The sequence below is a fragment of the Protopterus annectens genome, chromosome 13.part0 (assembly GCF_019279795.1).
Source record: "Protopterus annectens isolate FY-2018-M chromosome 13.part0, PAN1.0, whole genome shotgun sequence".
NCBI classification, from domain to species: domain Eukaryota; kingdom Metazoa; phylum Chordata; order Ceratodontiformes; family Protopteridae; genus Protopterus; species Protopterus annectens.
Window position 1 is genome coordinate 159,035,418 of NC_056747.1, and position 19,110 is coordinate 159,054,527.

The following is a 19,110-nucleotide window of genomic DNA, read 5'->3' on the forward strand; positions in this document are numbered from 1 at the left end:
CTTGGACAAGGATGTGCGTTATGCCCTCAGGTCCTTCTGAAATTATCAGTCACTGTTCACCCTTTGTGGCCTTTCTAGCTGTCTAATTAGTTGTAATGGTTGTGCCTACAAGCTGTGCCTTGTCAGCCTCTGGACAGAGTAGCGACAGTGGGAGCAGCAACTGAAACCGGGTGATTGGAGGGCTCATCAAGTACGACAGCAGAGATGTCCAGGTCTAACAGACAAATGAAGCTTCCAAAGGCTTTGAATCCTTAAGCTTCTAATGCATCTGGTGAAACATGTCTGACTGACAAGATACAGAAGCCATCCTACCTCTGGTCAACTCTTTTAGTTTCTGATTTTCAATGTAAAGTTTGAGAGGCTAACCAACTCCTCATAGTTTGAGACAAATGATTTGCCATATGAAAGCACCCTAAAGGTATGGTTAGGACACAGACAAAATAAACACTTAGAATATTTGCCTACAGTATCTGCTTGCCACAGTCATATTTGCCAACCCCAGCTGACATGAAAAGTTTTTAGTCGAATATTAAGGGAAACATGAAGGGCTCCCAACCGGGATGCACATCTGACCATTTACAATAGGAACTGGCAGAGACTGTATATCTGACATAATCCATAAGAACTTAGAAAGCGAGCTCACAGACTGTACTGCAGAATTATTTAGTCACTTAAAAGTAGCAAAGTTCCAAAAGATAAAACAGACATCTCTGTGGTATTGTTCCACATAAAGGGCAGAAAATTACTCAGGGAGGGAATACAAAGCCAAACGTTTTACCTCCAAACCTCACTCAGAAGAAAGGCAACTCAGTTTCTTAAAGGATAAGAAAGTACAGTTGTGTAGACTTACCATAAATGTAGATGTCAGAGTGTATTTCACTGTTGCAGTCATCACATTTGGGTTATCCCTACCAGGGTAGCCCTAGGCCGGCCCGAATACCAGAGGCTTAACATTTCTGCGTCGGCTGATGTCACTTCAGGACTGACGTCAGGTCATCAGTAGTATAAAGTAAGGCAGCAGATGCCATTCCATCAGTTTTGCTTGCTCTAACTTATCAGAAGCCCCCAAGTAGGGGGCAGGTTCAGGTGGAAGAACCCCACCAGTAGAAAGTAAATACCAATATGTCCCTTAGAAAGGAAAGAGAAGAAAGGGGGATGGAGGGAGGGAAACCAAGACTGCAACAGTTAATACACTTGAACATCTACATTTATGGTAAGTGTACACAAATGTACTATGTTCTTCATGTTTTACTGTTGCAGATATCACATTTGGGTTGATTCCCAAAGCTGAGGAAAAGGGTGGAGGCAGTAAAAGAAAAGTACAGTTTTGTACCTACCATAAATGTAGATGTTCGAAGATCCACATTGCTGCAGTCCTTACACTTGGGTAGTCCGCTGTCCTCGGTCGGCCCGAATATCAAAGTATAAGGCTGACGTCGGTCAAGGCGCATTTGACTGACATCAGGACGTCAGGGTACAAATGCGCATGACCGACGTCATATCCTCAGTCTTTTCTTGCCCCAGATGTCAGAAGACCCTAAAAATAAAGGTCAAAACCAAAAGACAGCAAACAAACAACCAACCATCCTAGCACTAAAAATATGTACAATATATACAATATACACCCTATTGACAACCCAACCCATACAACCGCCTCGAACTACAGAGGGGAAGGAGGGAGGGTAAATTGGACTGCAGCAATGTGGATCTTCGAACATCTACATTTATGGTAGGTACAAAACTGTACTATGTTCTTCATCTCACATTGCTGCAGTCCTTACACTTGGGTAGAATCCCAAAGCAGAGGTAAGGGAGGATGGCCAAACTATAAGGAAGCAGGAGCTGCCAAAATGCCCTGCAAAACAGCAGTGGCAAAACCAGCCCTGGATTTAGAGTAAAGTGGTAGGTGATAATGCCTAGAGAAAGTATGCACTGAACTCCAAGTAGCTGCCTCCAAAATATCCTTAGTTGCCACCCCTCAAAAAGCTGTCAGTGGCAGTAGCCCTAGTGGAATGAGGCCTAATCCCAGCTGGAATCTCCTTGCCATGATGGGAATAACAGAAAGCAATGCAAAACCCAATCCACTTAGAAATAGTTTGTTTTGACACAGGCTTGCCCTGAGAACTCAAAGCAAAAGAAACAAATAACTGCTGAGACTGCCTGAACCCTTTAGTTCTGTCCAAATAATATCGCAACTGCCTGTGTACATCTAAAGTGTGCAAAATCTTTTCCCTTTATTTTGGGGATTTGCATAAAAAGTAGGCAAATGAATAGTTTGGTTTAAAGCCACACTAGAAACCACTTTAGGCATAAAGGAAGGATTAGTACGTAAAGATACCCTATCCTTATGGAAAATTAAGAAAGGCTCAACCGCCATAAGGGCCTGCAACTCAGAAACCCTTCTTGCAGAGGTAATAGCCAACAAAAAAGCAGTCTTCCATGATAAAAACTTTAATTCAGTAATAGCTGCAGGCTCAAAAGGTTGTAGAGTGAGTTTCTCCAACACAAAATTGAGATCCCAAGCAGGAGTAGGAGCTCTTCGTGGGGGTCTTATATTCTTTGCCCTCTAAGAAATTGCTTGAACAAAGGATGAGAAAACAATGGTGGGTCACAATCATAGTGAGCGAAATAGCTGCAGCATGAACCTTAATAGAAGAGAAGGACAAACCTTTGTCCAGTAACTCAGTAAGATATTGAAGAGCCACACTTAAATTAGGCTCAGAAACATCAAAATCCTTTGCTGCACTCCAAAATAAAAATCTCTTCCATTTATCTGCGTACACTTTCCTTGTACTAGGCCTTCTAACTTCCAAAATAACATTCAAAACTTGCTGTGGAAGTGGAGGCCCACTATGGTTCAAAACAGAATATGCCAGGCTGTTAGGTGCAGAGAATGAAGCTTGACATTGAGCAAATGACTGTCCTCCTGAGACAACAGGTGTGGAATCGAAGGCAAAGGCCATGGAGGCTTCCGTACCAGGCTTCTCAGTAATGGGTACCAATGCTGTCAAGGCCAATCTGGAGCTATCAAAATCATCCTTGGCTTGTCTTGTCTGGCCTTTAAGTAGTACCTTTGGGAGGAGAGGCAGAGGCGGAAAGGCATACACATGAAGATTGCTCCAATTGAAAGAAAGAGCATCCACTTTCCAAGCTGTGGGATGAAACCTTTTTGTGCAAAACTTTGGCAGCTGGTGGTTTAGTGGAGAAGCGAACAGATCTATGTCTGGAGTTCCCCATGACACTGTCAATTTCTGAAATACATGAGGATCCAATTTCCACTCGTGGGGATCCATAATTTGTCTGCTCAACACATCTGCTAAGGAGTTCTGTGCTCCCGGCAGAAACCTTGCCTGAAGATTTAGCTGTAAACTGAGAGCAGTCTCCCACAAAATCATTGCTTGCCTGCATAGAGGATAAGAATGTGTTCCGCCTTGCTTGTTGATGTACCACATGACAGTTGTGTTGTCTGTTAGAATCAACACCTGCCCTGGAAGAAGTAAATCCTTGAAAGCTATTAGCAAACTGGACTGCTAACATCTCTTTCAAGTTGATATGTAGATGTTGTAGTCTGGCAGGCCACTTGTCTTGTATCCACTTTCCATTCAGATGAGCTCCCCAAGCTTTGTCTGAGGCATCTGTCATTAGAATCTGACTCGCCTCTGGCCGGGTCACAGAGAGTCCCTTGTTTAGGTGACATTCCTGAGCCCACCACAACAATTCCTTTTGAATGCAAGGTATTATTTGAATGACAGTGTCCAAATCCTGGCAGTGCTGTGTCCATACATTTTTGAGATACCATTGTAGCTTCCTCATATGCAGTTTGGCATTGGGAAGCACCAGAATACAAGATGCCATGAACCCCAAGGCTTGAAGGACTGTCCTTGCAGTCAGCCTGGACTGATGAGACAACTGATGAAAGTAAAGGGAAAGATTCTTTTGTTTGTCCGGGGTCAAAAGGCCATCTGGGATGCTGTATTCAGTCTCACACCCAGAAAGCACATGTCCTGAGAGGGTACTAGACTGGACTTTATTTCGTTCACAGAATACCCCAGGCATCTTAGCACTGCTATCACATAATCCAAATGATGAAGAAGCTCGTCCCTTCCTTGAGCCAGAATCAAGCAATCGTCCAAATAAGGATAGATCTGTATTCCTTTTAACCTGAGGAAAGCTATCACTGGAGCCAGAACTTTCGTGAACACTCTGGGCGCAGTAGATAAGCCAAAGGGCAATGCAGAGAACTGATAATGAGAAGTCCCAGCTCGAAACGCAGATACTTCCTGCAACTCAGTCTGATAGGAACATGAAGATAAGCCTCCTTGAGATCCAAAGTTACCATCCAATGATCTTTGCCCAGCAGAGGTAAAAGCTGCTGTAACGTCAACATTTTGAACTTGGGAATGTCCAGATAAGTGTTGAGGATAGATAAATCCAAAATTGGTCTCCACGTGTTCCCTTTCTTTGGTACTAGGAACAGGCGAGAATAAAATCCTAGGCCCACTTCTGGCATAGGGACCGGCTGAATGGCCCCTATTTGGAGTAACAGAGAAATTTGCTTGTGAGCCTCTATTCTTTGTTGAGGAGGAACGTCTGGCATGCCTTTGAAAGGAGGCAAGGTATGGAAATAAAACCTGTAACCGTGGTGTATGATATCCAATACCCATCTGTCTTGGGTAATTAAACTCCGATTTTCTTTGAAAAGTGCCAACCTTCCTCCCAAAGGTGCTGCCAGACGAGAAAGCTCTGGCAGCTGAAAAGGTAGGTCATTGGGTCTGTTTATGAAAGGACTGACCCCTGCCCTCACCCGAAGACTGTGCAGGAGAACTCCCTGTTCTAGGCCTGAAAGAGCCCTGAGCTCTGCCCCTACCACGTCTAGATCTACCCCTAGACTGGGAATCATAAGAAGGATACGTCCACCCCTTAGTAGGCCAATTTCTACTAAACTTTGGAGGCAGAACCTGAAAAAAATCTTTAACAGTCTGCATAGACTTAGCCTTGTCTTCCATTTTCTTTAAAACTGCCTCAACAGGAGAACCAAACAACACATCAGATTGTAAAGGAGCATCTAAAATCCTTGTTTTAACATGGTCAGATAAATTCTGATCCCTCAGCCAGGCGTGCCTGCGAAGAACTGACCCAGTGGCAGCCACCCTAGACGAGGCCTGTACAGCATCAAAACCACATTGCAAAGAATGCTTACCCACCTGTTCAGAAACATGTACTAAATCTTGTAACTCTTTACAATCAATACCTTCCGCCAGAGCATCAACCTTAGACTTCAATTGTGAAAGGAGATAGTTTTGGTATTTCAACATGTGGAACTGGCAATTCAAAGCCCTCATAGCTAGAGTGGAAGAAGTATAAACTTTCTTTCCCCATCTATCCAAAGCCCTGGCCTCTTTATCTGTAGGAACCGGATTCTTGACAACAGAAGCCTTAACACCTTTAGGCCCCTGACTAACAGTTTCTGGGTCTGCCCTAGGACTCTTAAAAAGATACTTATGAGCTTCAGGCACCCTGTAATACCTATCCGGTTTAACAGGAGCAGGAGGCAAAGAATCAGGATTAAGAGAAGCCTCTGTAAAACATCTTCCACCACATCCAAAACAGGAGGTATAGCCAAAGGCCTATGCTGGGGTAAAAACAAAAATTCCCTAAGCCTTTTCCTGGAATCAGAGAAGTCCTGACCTTCCCACTTAAAATGCTCCCTCATGGAATGAAGAGTTTCTGAAAAGAAAAATCCTCAGGAGGAGAAGCAGAAGGAGTAGAATCATCCACATCTGAATCAGAATAAGGAGAATACTCCTGCAAGTCTTCAGCAAAGACTCTGAAACATCCGAAGCCTGCTCAAAACTCCCTAGCTCAGGCTCCACCCTAGGTCTCTTATCAGGAGGGGGCAAAGAACCCCTAATCAAAGTAATCAAATCTTCTGCCATTTTAAGCATATGCTTCTTGGGCACAGTGCCTGAAGAACTAGGGGTGACACCAACTGAAGCTAAACCTGGCCTGCCTCTGGGAGAAGCCTTGGAAACAGAAGGAGAGGGCCTAACCACCCTAGGAAGGGAGGGGAGTATAGTAACCTGAGAAGCCCCTTCAGCCTGACCTGCCTCCTGAGAGGCCACATCCTGCAATAACAAAGTCTCTCCCTGGGATCCCAAAGAAACCTCCGGTGGAACCACCGACTCCACCGACACCTCTAACGAACCGGCGTCCGGTACGGACGGTTCTTCTAGCCTAGGCTTAACTGCTTTGTCCTTGCGCTTCTTCGAAGAAGCGGGTGTCGGAGCATCCGACGGCATTTTATAATTGCACCGCTTCCCGAAGACTAACCTGGCACAATCTAACCTTCTCTTTATAGTGCGCTTATTGAATCTAGCACAAGAGCGACACCCAACAACGTCGTGCTCAGGCCCTAAACAAGGAATACACAAAGTATGATAGTCTCTATGCGGTATCTGTTTCCCACAAGAAATACAATTATTCACTTTTTCTGACATCCGGTAAACCACTGAGGCAAGAAAAACTAAAATATTCCCAACCGGGTACTTAGCCAACTTTGACTCGGTCTGAAACTCCGAAATCGAAAAATTTCAGAACGCCAACCGGCACTTGCAATGCTGCTTCTGCATCGGACCATGCGGCAAAAAAGACTGAGGATATGACGTCGGTCATGCGCATTTGTACCCTGACGTCCTGATGTCAGTCAAATGCGCCTTGACCGACGTCAGCCTTATACTTTGATATTCGGGCCGACCGAGGACAGCAGACTACCCAAGTGTAAGGACTGCAGCAATGAGAGATGAAGAACATCTAGGGGCTAGCTAGGATGCCCTCCAAGACTGCAGAGGAAAACCCTGCCCTGTATTTGGAGAAGAGAGGCAGGTGGTAATGCTTGGTAAAAGTGTGAACAGATATCCAGGTGGCAGCCTCCAGGATGTCCCTGGTGGGGACTCCTCTGAGGAAAGCTGCAGAGGTGGAGGCTGCTCTGCTGGTGCGAGTCCCCTTGGGGGAGGCTTTCCATGTTGTTTGTAGCAGAAATGGATGGAGTGTGCTATCCATTTGGAAATGGTTTGTTTGGAGATGGCTTTGTCTTCTGCCCCTGTAGCAAAGCTAACCAGCAATTGATCAGACTTTCTGAAGGATTTAGCCCTGTCTAGACAGAATCTGAGTTGTCTGTGCACATCTAGAGAGTGCACAATCCCTTCCCCCTTGTTCTGGGGATTAGGAAAAAAGGTGGCAAATGAATGGAATGGTTGTGAGCCACACTGGACACTGCCTTGGGGATGAAGGATGGATTAGTTTTGAGGGATACCCTGTCAGCAAGGAAGATGATGAAGGGTTCCACAGCCATGAGCGCTTGCAGCTCGGAGACTCTTCTGGCTGAAGTGATGGCCAGAAGGAATGTTGTCTTCCCGGAGATAAATTTTAGCTCTGCAGAAGAAGCTGGTTTGAAAGGGGGCAGGATGAACTATTCCAATATATAGTTAAGGTTCCAAACTGGGGGTGGGTGGCCCTTCTGGGAGGTCTCAAGTTGCTAGCCCCTCTTAGGAAATATTTGATCAAAAAGTGTGAGAAAGGGGCTGCTCAGTGGAAAAATGAGCAGAAATAGCAGAGGCATGAATTTTTATAGAGGAGAAAGAGGCGCCACTGTGTAGTAGGTCAGCTAAGTAATCCAGGATGAGAGAGAGGGAAGGGTGTGCAGTATTGGCTCCTTAGGCCTGGATCCAGGTGCAGAACCTTTTCCATTTATCAGCATAAGACTTTCTAGTGCTAGGGCGTCTGACCTCATGGATAACATGTAGAACCTGTTTACTGAGGTTGGCAGATTGCTCCGGGATTAGGGAATAAGCCAAACTGAGTGTCTGCAGTTGGGGATGCATGAATTCCCCTTCCCTCTGGGTCAGGAGGTTAGGAATCTGAGGAAGATGCCATGGTGGCAGTGGCGACAGGCTGTGCAGCAAGGAGTACCGGTGCTGGCGAGGTCAGTCTGGAGCTATAAAAATCGCTCTTGGTTTTTCCTCCTTTATTTTGAGCAGTACCCTGGGGATGAGAGGTAGTGGAGGAAAGGCATAGACCAACAGACTGACCCAGGGGAAGTACCGTCCACCCACTTTCCAAGCCATGTAGTGATGTTCCCTGGTGCAAAATTTGCTGAGCTGATGGTTGGTGTGGGAGGCAAAGAGGTAGACTTCGGGGTGCCCCATTTCTGAGTTGTTAGGGTGAAGGTTCTTCTGTTGAGCTGCCACTCATGAGGGTCCAGAAGATTTCTGCTTAATTGGTCTGCCAGAGAGTTGAGACAGCCTGGGAGAAATTGTGCCAACAGGTACAGATGCACGGTAGAGGCGGTGTGCCAAAGGGTCATGGGCAGCCTGCATAGAGAGTAGGAGTGAGTCCCTCCCGGCTTCTTGATATACCACATCACAGTGGTGTTTTCTGTTTTGATCAGGAGAGCCCCTGGGGAAAAAAGGGGTTTGAAAGTTATCAAGGCATGGTGGACAGCCATCATCTCTTTTTGTCTGATGTGCAGAGGGATTTGCTGTGGGCTCCATTGGCCCTGTATGCACCTGCTGTCCAGATGTGCACCCCAAGCATAGTCTGATGCATCTGTGGTGAGGGTCTGGGTGGTGGGGGGTGGTGAGAAAGGTAGCCCTTTGTTGTGGGAGCATGCTGTTGCTCACCAAAGAAAATCTTTTCTGAGGCAAGGAATTACAGGTACAAGAGTTTCCAGGTCTTGAAAGTGTTGACACCAAAGGCTTTTTAGGTACCATTGAAGTTCCCTCATATGCAGTCTGGCATATGGAATGAATAGTATGCAAGATGCCATGAACCCCAGAGCTTGCCGGATCTTCCTTGCAGATAACTGGGGCCTGGTGGCTAGTTGAGAGAAGTAGACTGTCAGGAAAATTTGATTTCTGATGTAAGGAATGCCATTTGGGATGCTGTGTCCAGGCTTGCTCCCAGGAAGATAATCCTTTGGGTGGGCACCAGTTTGGATTTCTTTTCGTTGATTGTGTACCCTAGGGAGGTTAGTAGGGTCTTTACAAAGGCCAAGTGCTTGAGCAGCTTTTCCTGGCTGTCTGCCTGAATAAGGCAGTCGTCTAAGTATGAGTAAATCTGGGTATTCCTTTGTCTGTAAAACACATAGGCCGGAGCCAGACATTATGTAAAACTCTGGGAGCAGTAGATAAGCCAAAGGGAAGCGCAGAGAAAGTACAGTTGTGTACACTTACTATAAATGTAGATGTTCGAGTGTCTTCACTGTTGCAGTCATCACTGTAGGGTTCTTCCTGCCGGCAGGCAGCCCTCGGTCGGCCAGAATCCCAAAGTCTGGGTCCGGTGTCGGCTGTTCAGTTCATGCTCCCTGACGTCAGAGTGCCAGGAGTACAAAGCTGCCAGCCGACGCCATGTTCTTCAGTTTTTCTTGCCCCAGATGTCAGGTGCCCAAAAGTGAAGGCTAATAGTAAAACAAAAATGTAACATACAACAAACCCCATACCCTGTAGCAAATACACCTCAGAAGGGTGAAGTAGGAAACCACACTAATGAAAGTATAAGAGGGGACAGGAGGGTGGGTAACCCAGACTGCAACAGTGAAGACACTCGAACATCTACATTTATGGTAAGTGTACACAACTGTACTATGTTCGTGTTTCACTTTTGCAGTCATCACTGTAGGGTTGTAATCCCATAGCTGAGATAAAGGGTGGTGGTTATAGAGTAGAAGGGGCAGCTAGAAGGCCCTGCAAGACTGCAGAAGCAAAACCTGCCCTAGACTTAAGAGTAAAGAGGGAGATTATATTGCTTAGAGAAAGTATGCACTGAACTCCAAGTTGCAGCTTCCAAAATATCTTTGGTAGGTACTCCCCTGAGAAAGGCAGCTGAAGTAGCAGCAGCTCTGGTAGAGTGAGTCCTAATTTTTCCTGGGATTTGCTTTCCATGATGAGAGTAACAAAATCTGATTCCATGAGCAATCCATTTAGAAATGGTCTGTTTTGAAATATCTTTGCCTTGGGAATTTGTTGCATAAGAAACAAACAGTTGCTGTGTTTTCCTGATATCCTTGGTTCTGTCCAGGTAAAAACGAAGTTGCCTGTGTACATCAAAGGAATGCAAGATACTTCCCCCCTTACTTTGTGGATTAGTGAAAAAAGTTGGCAGGTGAATAGTTTGATTTAAAGCCACTCTGGAAACCACTTTAGGCATGAAAGTAGGATTAGTCCTTAAAGACACCCTATCTTGATGAAAAATAATATAAGGTTCTACAGCCATGAGTGCTTGTAACTCCGAGACCCTCCTGGCTGAAGTCAAAGCAAGTAGGACAGCTGTCTTCCATGATAAATACTTAATATCAGATGTGGCAGCAGGCTCAAAAGGAGGCAGACTGAGTTTTTCCAGAACATAGTTGAGGTCCCAGGAAGGTATGGGGGGTGTCCTAGGGGGCCTTACATTCTTTGATCCTCTGAGATATTGTTTCAGAAGTGGATGCAAAAAGACTGGAGGATCTGTATTGTAATGTGCAGAGATAGCTGAGGCATGTATTTTTATGGAGGAGAAGGATAAACCCTTATGTAGCATGTCTGTCAGGTAAAGTAAAATCAGTGGGATATTAGGAATGAGAGGATCCGAATCCTGAGCATGCGTCCAGGTGCAAAATCTCTTCCATTTACCTGCATAAAATTTTCTAGTGCTAGGCCGTCTGGCTTCAAAGATGACATCCATGACCTGTTTGGGAAGGGTAGGATTAATCATAGACCCTGAATTCGCCAGGCTGCCAGGCTGAGAGTTTTGATATGAGAGTGCAGAACCTGGCCCTGGTGTTGGGACAAAAGATTTGGAATCTGAGGTAAAATCCAAGGAGGCTCCTGGGATAGATTCATCAGTGTTGAGTACCAAAATTGACGAGGCCAATTTGGGGCCAGTAAAATCATCTTGGGTTTGTCCTGCTTGATCATTAATCACACCCGTGGAAGAGGAGGTAGTGGAGGAAAGGCATACCCCAAGAGGTTTCTCCAACTGAATGAAAATGCATCCACTTTCCATGCTAGTTTGTGAAATATCCTTGTGCAAAAAAATCTGTAACTGGTGGTTGAGGAGGGAATGCAAATAGATCTATGTCCGGGCAGCCCCAGGCTTCTGTAATCATCTTGAATATTTGGGTGTCTAGCATCCACTCGTGTGGGTCTGACAGGTTCCTGCTCAGGCTGTCTGCCAGAATATTTTGTTTCCCTGGCAGGAACTGAGCTTGTAGATCCACTTTGCAAGCTAGAGCTGTGTTCCATAATGTCATGGCTAGTCTGCAAAGGGGGTAGGAGTGTGAACCCCCTTGCTTGTTTATGTACCACATAACTGTGGTGTTGTCTGTCTGTATCAGTAGTTGTCCTGGCTGTAGAAGATCCCTGAAAGCCAAGAGGGCATTCTGTACAGCTAACATCTCTTTTAAATTGATATGTAGGTGCTTCTGATCCTCTGTCCGAAAACCTTGCAGGCCTTTCCCCTGCAAGTGGGCTCCCCATGCGTAATCAGAGGCGTCCGTGGTTAACACTTGGCTGGCTGGAGGCAGACTGAAGGCTTTCCCTTTGTTGTGAAGACATGCCATGATCCACCAATGGAATTCCTTTTGTAGGCAAGGCAAGACAGCAATCTATGTCTAGACTGTGGCAATGCTGGGACCATACACTTTTTAGGTACCATTGTATTTTTCTCATATGTAGTCTTGCATTTGGTATGAGAAGGATGCAGGAGGCCATGTAACCCAAAGGCTGCAGGAATTTCCTTGCAGTTAGCTGAGACACTAACGCCAAGGTTTTGAAAGTTGAAGCCAGCTGTAGTTGTTTTTCGGATGTCAGGATTGCCATCTGGGTTGTTGTGTTTAGAAGAACACCCAGAAAAGTTATCTGTTGTGTGGGTGTCAAATTTGACTTTTTTATGTTCACAGTGAATCCCAGGTACTTGAGTAGATTTTGAACAAATTCCAGGTGCTGGAGTAAGATATCCTTGCTGTCTGCTAGAATAAGGCAGTCGTCCAGATAAGGGTAAATTTGAATTCCCTTGAGTCTGCAATAAGCTACTACTGGTGCCAGGCACTTGGTGAAGACCCTGGGCGCAGTAGACAAGCCAAAGGGCAGCGCAGGGAACTGGTAATGTTTCGAGTCAGCCTTGCACCTGAGGTATTTTCTGCACTCCTGTCTGATCGGGATGTGGAGGTAAGCCTCCTTTAAATCCAATGTCACCATCCATGCATTTTTGCTCAACATTGGCAGGAGCTGCTGCAGAGTAAGCATCTTGAACTTTGGTATCTCCAGGAAAGTATTTAAGACTGACAGATCCAGGATGGGTCTCCATGAATTTTGTTTTCTGGGAACTAGAAAGAGCCTTGAGTAAAAGCCTTGCCCAGTCTCTGATTGTGGAACCAGTTGGTTTAATGCCTCTGCCCATTGGTGTTTTGGTAGGTCTGGCCATCCATTTGGTCTTGGCAAGGTATGAAAGTGGAATTTGTAACCTCTTGAAACTACATCCAGAACCCACTTGTCTTGGGTTATGTAAGTCCAGTTTTGTTGAAAAAGAGAGTGTTTTCCTCCTAGAGGGGCTTCCAGGAGAGAAGTTCCTGGAGCCATGCAGGGGGAGTCATTAAGCCTGTTTTCTGTAAGATTGAGGTCTGTCCTCTCCACCCCTGGGTGTGGAAGCACTCCACTGTCTAGGTCTGTAAGAGGTCTGTGCTTGGGTCCTCCCTCTGGAACGCCTATATCTACCCCTCTGAGGCCTGTCCGAGCTGGGAAAGGACCAATTTTTAGTTGGCCAATTTCTGATAAATCTTGGGGGCTGAACTTGTAAGAAATCCTTAACCGTTTGCATGGATTTTGCCTTATCCTCCATTTTCTTTATCACCTCTTCAGCCTTAGACCCAAACAAAACATTATACTGAACAGGAGCATCCAGTAACTTTGCTTTCACTTGATCAGGTAAGTTTTGTTCCTTTAACTAAGCATGCCTTCTAATGCCTGTGCCAGTGGCAGCCGCCCTGCATGAAGCCTCCAAGGCATCAAAACCATGCCCTGCATGAAGCTTCCAAGGCATCAAAACCACAGTGTAAACCATGCTTCCCCACTTGCTCAGTAGCATGCATCAAATCGTGTAATTCCTTATTATCTGTACATGCAGAAATGGTACCTAGCTTTTGTTTCATAGCAGACAGCAGGTATTGCTGATATTTTAGCATATGAAATTGACAATTTAAAGCCCTAATAGATAAAGTAGCAGAAGTGTACACTTTTTTGCCCCATCTCTCCAAAGCTCTAGAATCCTTATCTGTCGGAACATGGTTTTTAGCAGAGGCGGCCTTAACACCCTTAGGACCCTGAGAAATGGTTTCTGGATCAGCAGTAGGAGTTTTGTAAAGGAACTGGTGGGAGTCAGGGACCCTGTAATATCTGTCAGGCTTAGCAGGGGCTGGAGGAAAGGAGTCAGGAGTTAAATTAGCCTCAGAAAAGGCATCATCCACAATATCCAAAATAGGAGGAATAGCCAGGTGTCTTAATGTTGGGGAAGAAAAAGGAAATCCCTAAGCCTTCTCTTAGATTCAGAGTACTCCTGTCCTTCCCAGTGAAAATGTTCCCTCATGTCATGTAAAGTTTCCCCAAAAGAAAAATCCTCAGGGGGAGAAGCTGATGGAATGGATTCCTCAACATCAGAATCCTCATAAGGAGGGAAAGTATATTCCTGTTCAGAGGAAGACACTGAAGAAATAGATGCCTGATCAGAGGATTCATAATCCAATTCTTGCCTTGGCCTTTTGTCTGGAGGGGGATGTGAACCCCTAAATCATGGTTAGTAAGTCCTCCGCCATTTTAAGTAGCTGTTTCTGAGATTTGGGTCCCAGATCAGAAGTGGCCTGGGCTGGCGTCTTAGATTTAGAAGGAGTCTTTGTCTTTGGCTTTGCCTTTATCAGAAGCTGAGTAGGCCTGAAAACCCCCTCGGAAGCCGGTACCTGCACAGCGGCTCCGGACCCATCCGAGGGAGCATTGTCCGAAGGTCCTGCAGCTGGAGTACTCAAAGGCCTAGTTGGCTCCTCGTGGGAGTCCGTTTCGGCAATTGGTTCTGAAATGGCCGACGACAGGGGCTGCAAAAGCGCCTCACTGACGACGGCTGAATCTGTAGCTGGCTCTGCTTGTAAAACGTCTTCTGATTTGGACCTCGGAGGCCTGTCCTTATCCTTGCGTCGTTTGTGAACTCCGGTAGTCGGAAGCACGTCCGACGACATTTTATAATTAAATCACCTGCCAAAGTAGTGAAAAGCAAAATCGTACCTCCGCTTAATAGCACGTTGGTTAAATCTAGCACAAAACCGACAACTAGCTACGTCATGGTCAGGGCCTAAACAAGGAAGAAAAGTAAGAGTGGAAATCCTTATGAGGTATTTGCTTCCCACAAGAAATGTAATTATTAACTTTTTCTGACATCGGACTGGAGCAAGAAAAAAAGTTTCCCCAACGGGGTACTTAGCTTTGTGAAGAAGAAGTAAGTCTTCGGACTGAAGCACGAAAAAATATCAGAAGTCAGCTGACCAAGCACTTGTGAACTGCTTCCACCGCACGGCAAGAAAGACTGGAGAACATGGCGTCGGCTGGCAGCTTTGTACTCCTGGCGCTCTGACGTCAGGGAGCATGACTGAGCAGCCGACGCCGGACCCAGACTTTGGGATTCTGGCCAACCGAGGGCTGCCTGCCAGCAGGAAGAACCCTACAGTGATGACTACAACAGTGAAACACGAACATCTGGAAGTGTTGAGATCCTGCCCTGAAAGAGAGATATTTCCTGCATAATTCCCTGATAGGAATGTGAAGGTAGGCCTCGATTAGATCCAAGGGCAGCTAGCCAAGCGTCCATGGAGAGCACGGGTACTAGCTGCTGGAGGGTGAGCATTTTGAATTTTGGGATCACCAGGAATGCGCTTAGAATGGATAGATTGAGGATGGAGCACCAGGTGCCCTCTTTTCTGGGCACCAGTAAAAGTCTGGAGTAGAAAGCTTGGCCTATCTGTTCTGCAGGAACGTGCTCTACTGCCCTCATAGATAGCAGGGAAAGGATTTGCTTTTGAGCCTCTGCCCACTGGTTTGGAGGTAGACCTGGAAACCCTTTTGGGGTTGGAAGGGTGTAGAAGGAAAATTTGTATCCCTGAGACACTGTTCAGAACCCAGTGGTCGTTGGTAATGGTGGCCCAGGTGCTTGCATGAAAGGAGAGTTTTCCTCCTAGGGTAAGTGAAGGTGGGCAGTGGGAGGGGGTGGGGGAGGCGAGTCATTTTGAGTTCTTACCATAAGGGGTGGCTTAGAACTCCCTGGGTTTGAAGTGGAGGTAGTCCACTACTTAGATCGCTGCATTCCCTGTGACTGCTGTCTGGGGGGGGGTCTGGTTCCCCAGGGTCTATGCTAGACTGGCTTGGAGGGAGCAGGAAAAAAAACAGTGTTTGGTGGGACAATGCCTGCTGAACCTGGGTGGCTGGACCTGTAAGAAATCCTTAAATGTTTGCATAGATTTTGCTTTTTCTTCCATCTTTTTTAAGACCTCTTCTGCCTTAGTGCCAAATAAGTTCTCTTTGTGAAGAGGGGCATCCAACAATTTAGATTTTACATGGTCTGGCAAGGGCTGTTCCTTAAGCCATGCATGCATTCTAATAACAGATCCAGTGACTGCGGCCCTGCAAGAAGCTTCTATGGCATCAAAACCACAGTGCAAGGTGTGTTTAGTTATTTGAGTTGCAGAATGCATTAACTCTTGTAATTCTTTAGATTCTGCCCAAGCAGGAAAGGAAGACATTTTTTGTTTGAGGAGTTCCAGGGCATGTTGCTGAAATTTTAGCATATGGAACTGACAGTTTAGTGTCCTGATAGCAAGAGTAGCTGAGGGGTATACTTTTTTACCTCATCTGTCTAGTGCTCGGGAATCCCTATCTGAGGGGGTGGGATTCTTAGCAGAGGTTGCTTTAATCCCTTGAGAAATTACCTCAGGGTCAGCAGTAAGATTTTTAAAAAGAAATTTGTGAGTCAGGGACTCTATAGTACCTGTCTGGTTTTCTGGGCAGAGGAGGGAGGGTGTCAGGAGTCAAGCTGGATTCCAGGAAAAAATCTTCCGCAACATCCAGGACTGGGGGGATGGCCAAGGGTCTGTGCTGTGGAAGATCTAGGAATTCCCTGAGTCTCTTTTTAGACTGAGGGTAGTCTTGACTTTCCCATTGGAAATGCTCCTTTAAGGTATGCAGGATTTCCCCAAAGGAAAAATCCTCTGGGGGAGAGGCTGAAGGGATGGAATCCTCTGCATCGGAATCCTCATAAGTAGAGAGGGGTTGCATGTCTTCATATTCAGAAGCATCAGAGTCATCTGACTCTTGTTCAGACAGAACTACAGGGGACAGATCTCTTTTCCTTTTGGAGGGAGTAGCTTGGCTTCCCCTGATCAGAATGATAAGGTCTTCCGCCATTTTAAGCATCTGAGACTGAGGCAAGGAAGCAGGTGCCTGAGAGTGGGTCGTCGGTTTCTTGGGTGTGGTTCATATCCTGGGCCCAAGAAACTTGGCTGTTTTCGAAAGAACGGTAGTCACAAAAGACGATGTTGGTTTGTGTTGAGAATCAGTAGTCTGAAGGACTTCCTCAGAAGCCGGTGCCTGCTCAGCTGCTCTGGACCCATCCAAGGTAGAGACGACCGCAGGATCCTTAGTCGAAGAAAAGGTTTGTGGCACACTGGACTCTGAAAGCATCTTGGTAGCGGACTGAGAATCCACAGAAGCAGGCATCAGGGGCTGCAAAAGTGCCTCACTGAGAACCGCAGAACTGATAACTAACTTAACGGAAGAGTCATCGGTAGGTTTGGACCTGTGTGGTCTGTCTCTGTCTATCTTTATGTTTATTCAGAAGATCTGCTGTCAAATGGCTTACCGAAGCCATATTGGAATTCGAGGACAGTAAGCGAAACTATCTGGCTACAATAAGGGCCCAACGATGGATAGTTCTGACGTTGAACAAAGCACAGAAGCGACAAAGGGGGTAGTCGTGTCTGGGCCTAAACAAGTGACACAGTAAGAATGGAAGTCGCGCTGTGGCATTTGCTTTCCACAGGTGAAACAATTATTAACTTTTTCTGACATCGGTTAGTGCAAGAAAAAAAAATCCCCAATGGGGTACTTAGCTTTAGAAGACTTGAACATCAATTTGGTAGACGAAACACAGGTAGCGGCCGACCAGCACTCATACGAACTGCTTCTGCTTCGGGCTCCATGGCAAGAAAGACTGATGTAATGGCGTTGGCTGCCTTACTTTATACTACTGACAACCCAACGTCAGTCCTGAAGTGACAGCAGGCGACGCAGAAATACTAAGCCTCTGGTATTTGGGCCGGACAAGGGCTAACCTGGCAGGGATAATCCAAATGTGATGACTGCAACAGTGAAACACGAAGAACATCCAGCATGATGGGCAACAGTCAAGATGCCCAAACTGACTCAGCTCTGTCACTGGGTAATGCTGGAACTAGACAAAGGAAATTTCAATAAGACCTGTGACTCAGTCCCACATAGGAGACTGACAAGCAAGATGAGGGACTCAGAATGGGAAAATATAAATAAAATGGATTTAACAGTTACTTATTGACACAAAACAAAGACTAGTAGTTTATTGGATTTCATTTCAAGACATCGCTTCTCAGCCTTTTGGCTAAAATCAAGTGTAGTATCTGTTCTTATCAGTTTAGTTTAACAGAGAGGTTAGGAAGAGGGTCCTGCAAGGGTCAGCCTTAGACAAATATTGTTTGGCATTTTCATGTCAGATATCAAAAGAGCAAGGAAAACATTACCAACTTGTTTAATAATTTCACTAAGCTACATGAACAATGGGGGTTAAAGGGTAAACTTACAAAGGGATCTAACAAGACTAGTGGATAAATGGGGCACTAAACACTAAATGAGAAAGCTCTAGCCAAAATCAGCAAGATACTAGATTTTTTTTTTTGGGGGGGGGGGTGGAAATGACTCAAGAAGTATAATGTCATATTGATTTGCTGTTTAGTCACGTCCAACTCACCATTAGATTGACTTAAGCATGTCAAGCTAGTCTGCCAGAAGTGTATATTTTAGTTCCTGCAAATTCATGTTCATTGCTTCAGTAATGCTGTGCATCCATCTTAGCCTCTATGTTTCCCTTCTTCTGCCTTCGATCTTTCCTAGCATCAGGGTTTTCACATTATGTGAACAAAGTATGGGAAATTTTCATTCTGGCTTTATATCCTTACATAAAAAAGTTAACATGAATGGCCCTATATATATATATATATATATATATATATATATATATATATATATATATATATATATATATATATATATATATTATGCCTTCGGGTCCCTCAGAAATTGGATCAGTTGTAATAGTCAGGCCTACAAGCTGCGCCTTGGTGGCCTCTGACAGGGCATTAATTTTCCAATTTTCAAATGTTTTCTCCAGCAGCAGCCAGTGCCATGACATAGAGGGATAAAGCCCTGACTACTGCCCAGGTGACCAAGGTTCAATCAGTAGCTTGGGTGTCTGTGGTGCTGGCAGGAAAAGATGAGCATTCCCATTATAAAGGAAGAGGATAGTTGTGTGGGCATTCCCATTAAGTGATCTCTGCTCGAGTCTGGAGATGCTGACAGAGTGACTGTAGTCCAATGTGGGGAAAAGGATAGGAACATGGTTAAGCTGCTGCAGCTGCTGCAGAGGCATGGCAAAATGCTGTGCATCCTCTTTACATAACCGACCCTCAGGTCTAACACACAAATGCAGGAGGAGGAGAGGAAATGAGTAAGTCATATGAAGTATGAAAGAGCAAAAGAGATGGCACGAGTCCTCTGAACTCTCTTAAGCACTATAATTGGCCCAAGCTTGAATTCGGTAGGCCAGGGGGAATTAAAAGGAGGAGCTAGCAGACCTGACTATGAACAGGGTCATACGAGTAAAATGCCATACGGCGATGCAGGGGAGCAAAAACTGCTGAAAAGGTTTTCTTCAGCATTACAGTTATATTACAAACATCTTTTACTAAGTCATAGTGGGACTATTCTGCTGAATTCTGTTGTCATCATTACAGAA

At 45.5% G+C, this 19,110-nt stretch overlaps 1 protein-coding gene and 1 pseudogene across 1 annotated transcript in view; one reads left to right on the top strand and one right to left on the bottom strand.

Annotated features, from left to right (window-relative positions):
* The window catches only part of CPAMD8 (C3 and PZP like alpha-2-macroglobulin domain containing 8), a 7,231,600-nt gene that overhangs the window by 4,786,316 nt on the left and 2,426,174 nt on the right, over positions 1-19,110 (bottom strand). The gene's annotated exons all lie outside the window — the stretch shown is intronic.
* Positions 17,681-17,899, top strand: LOC122788445 (annotated as a pseudogene).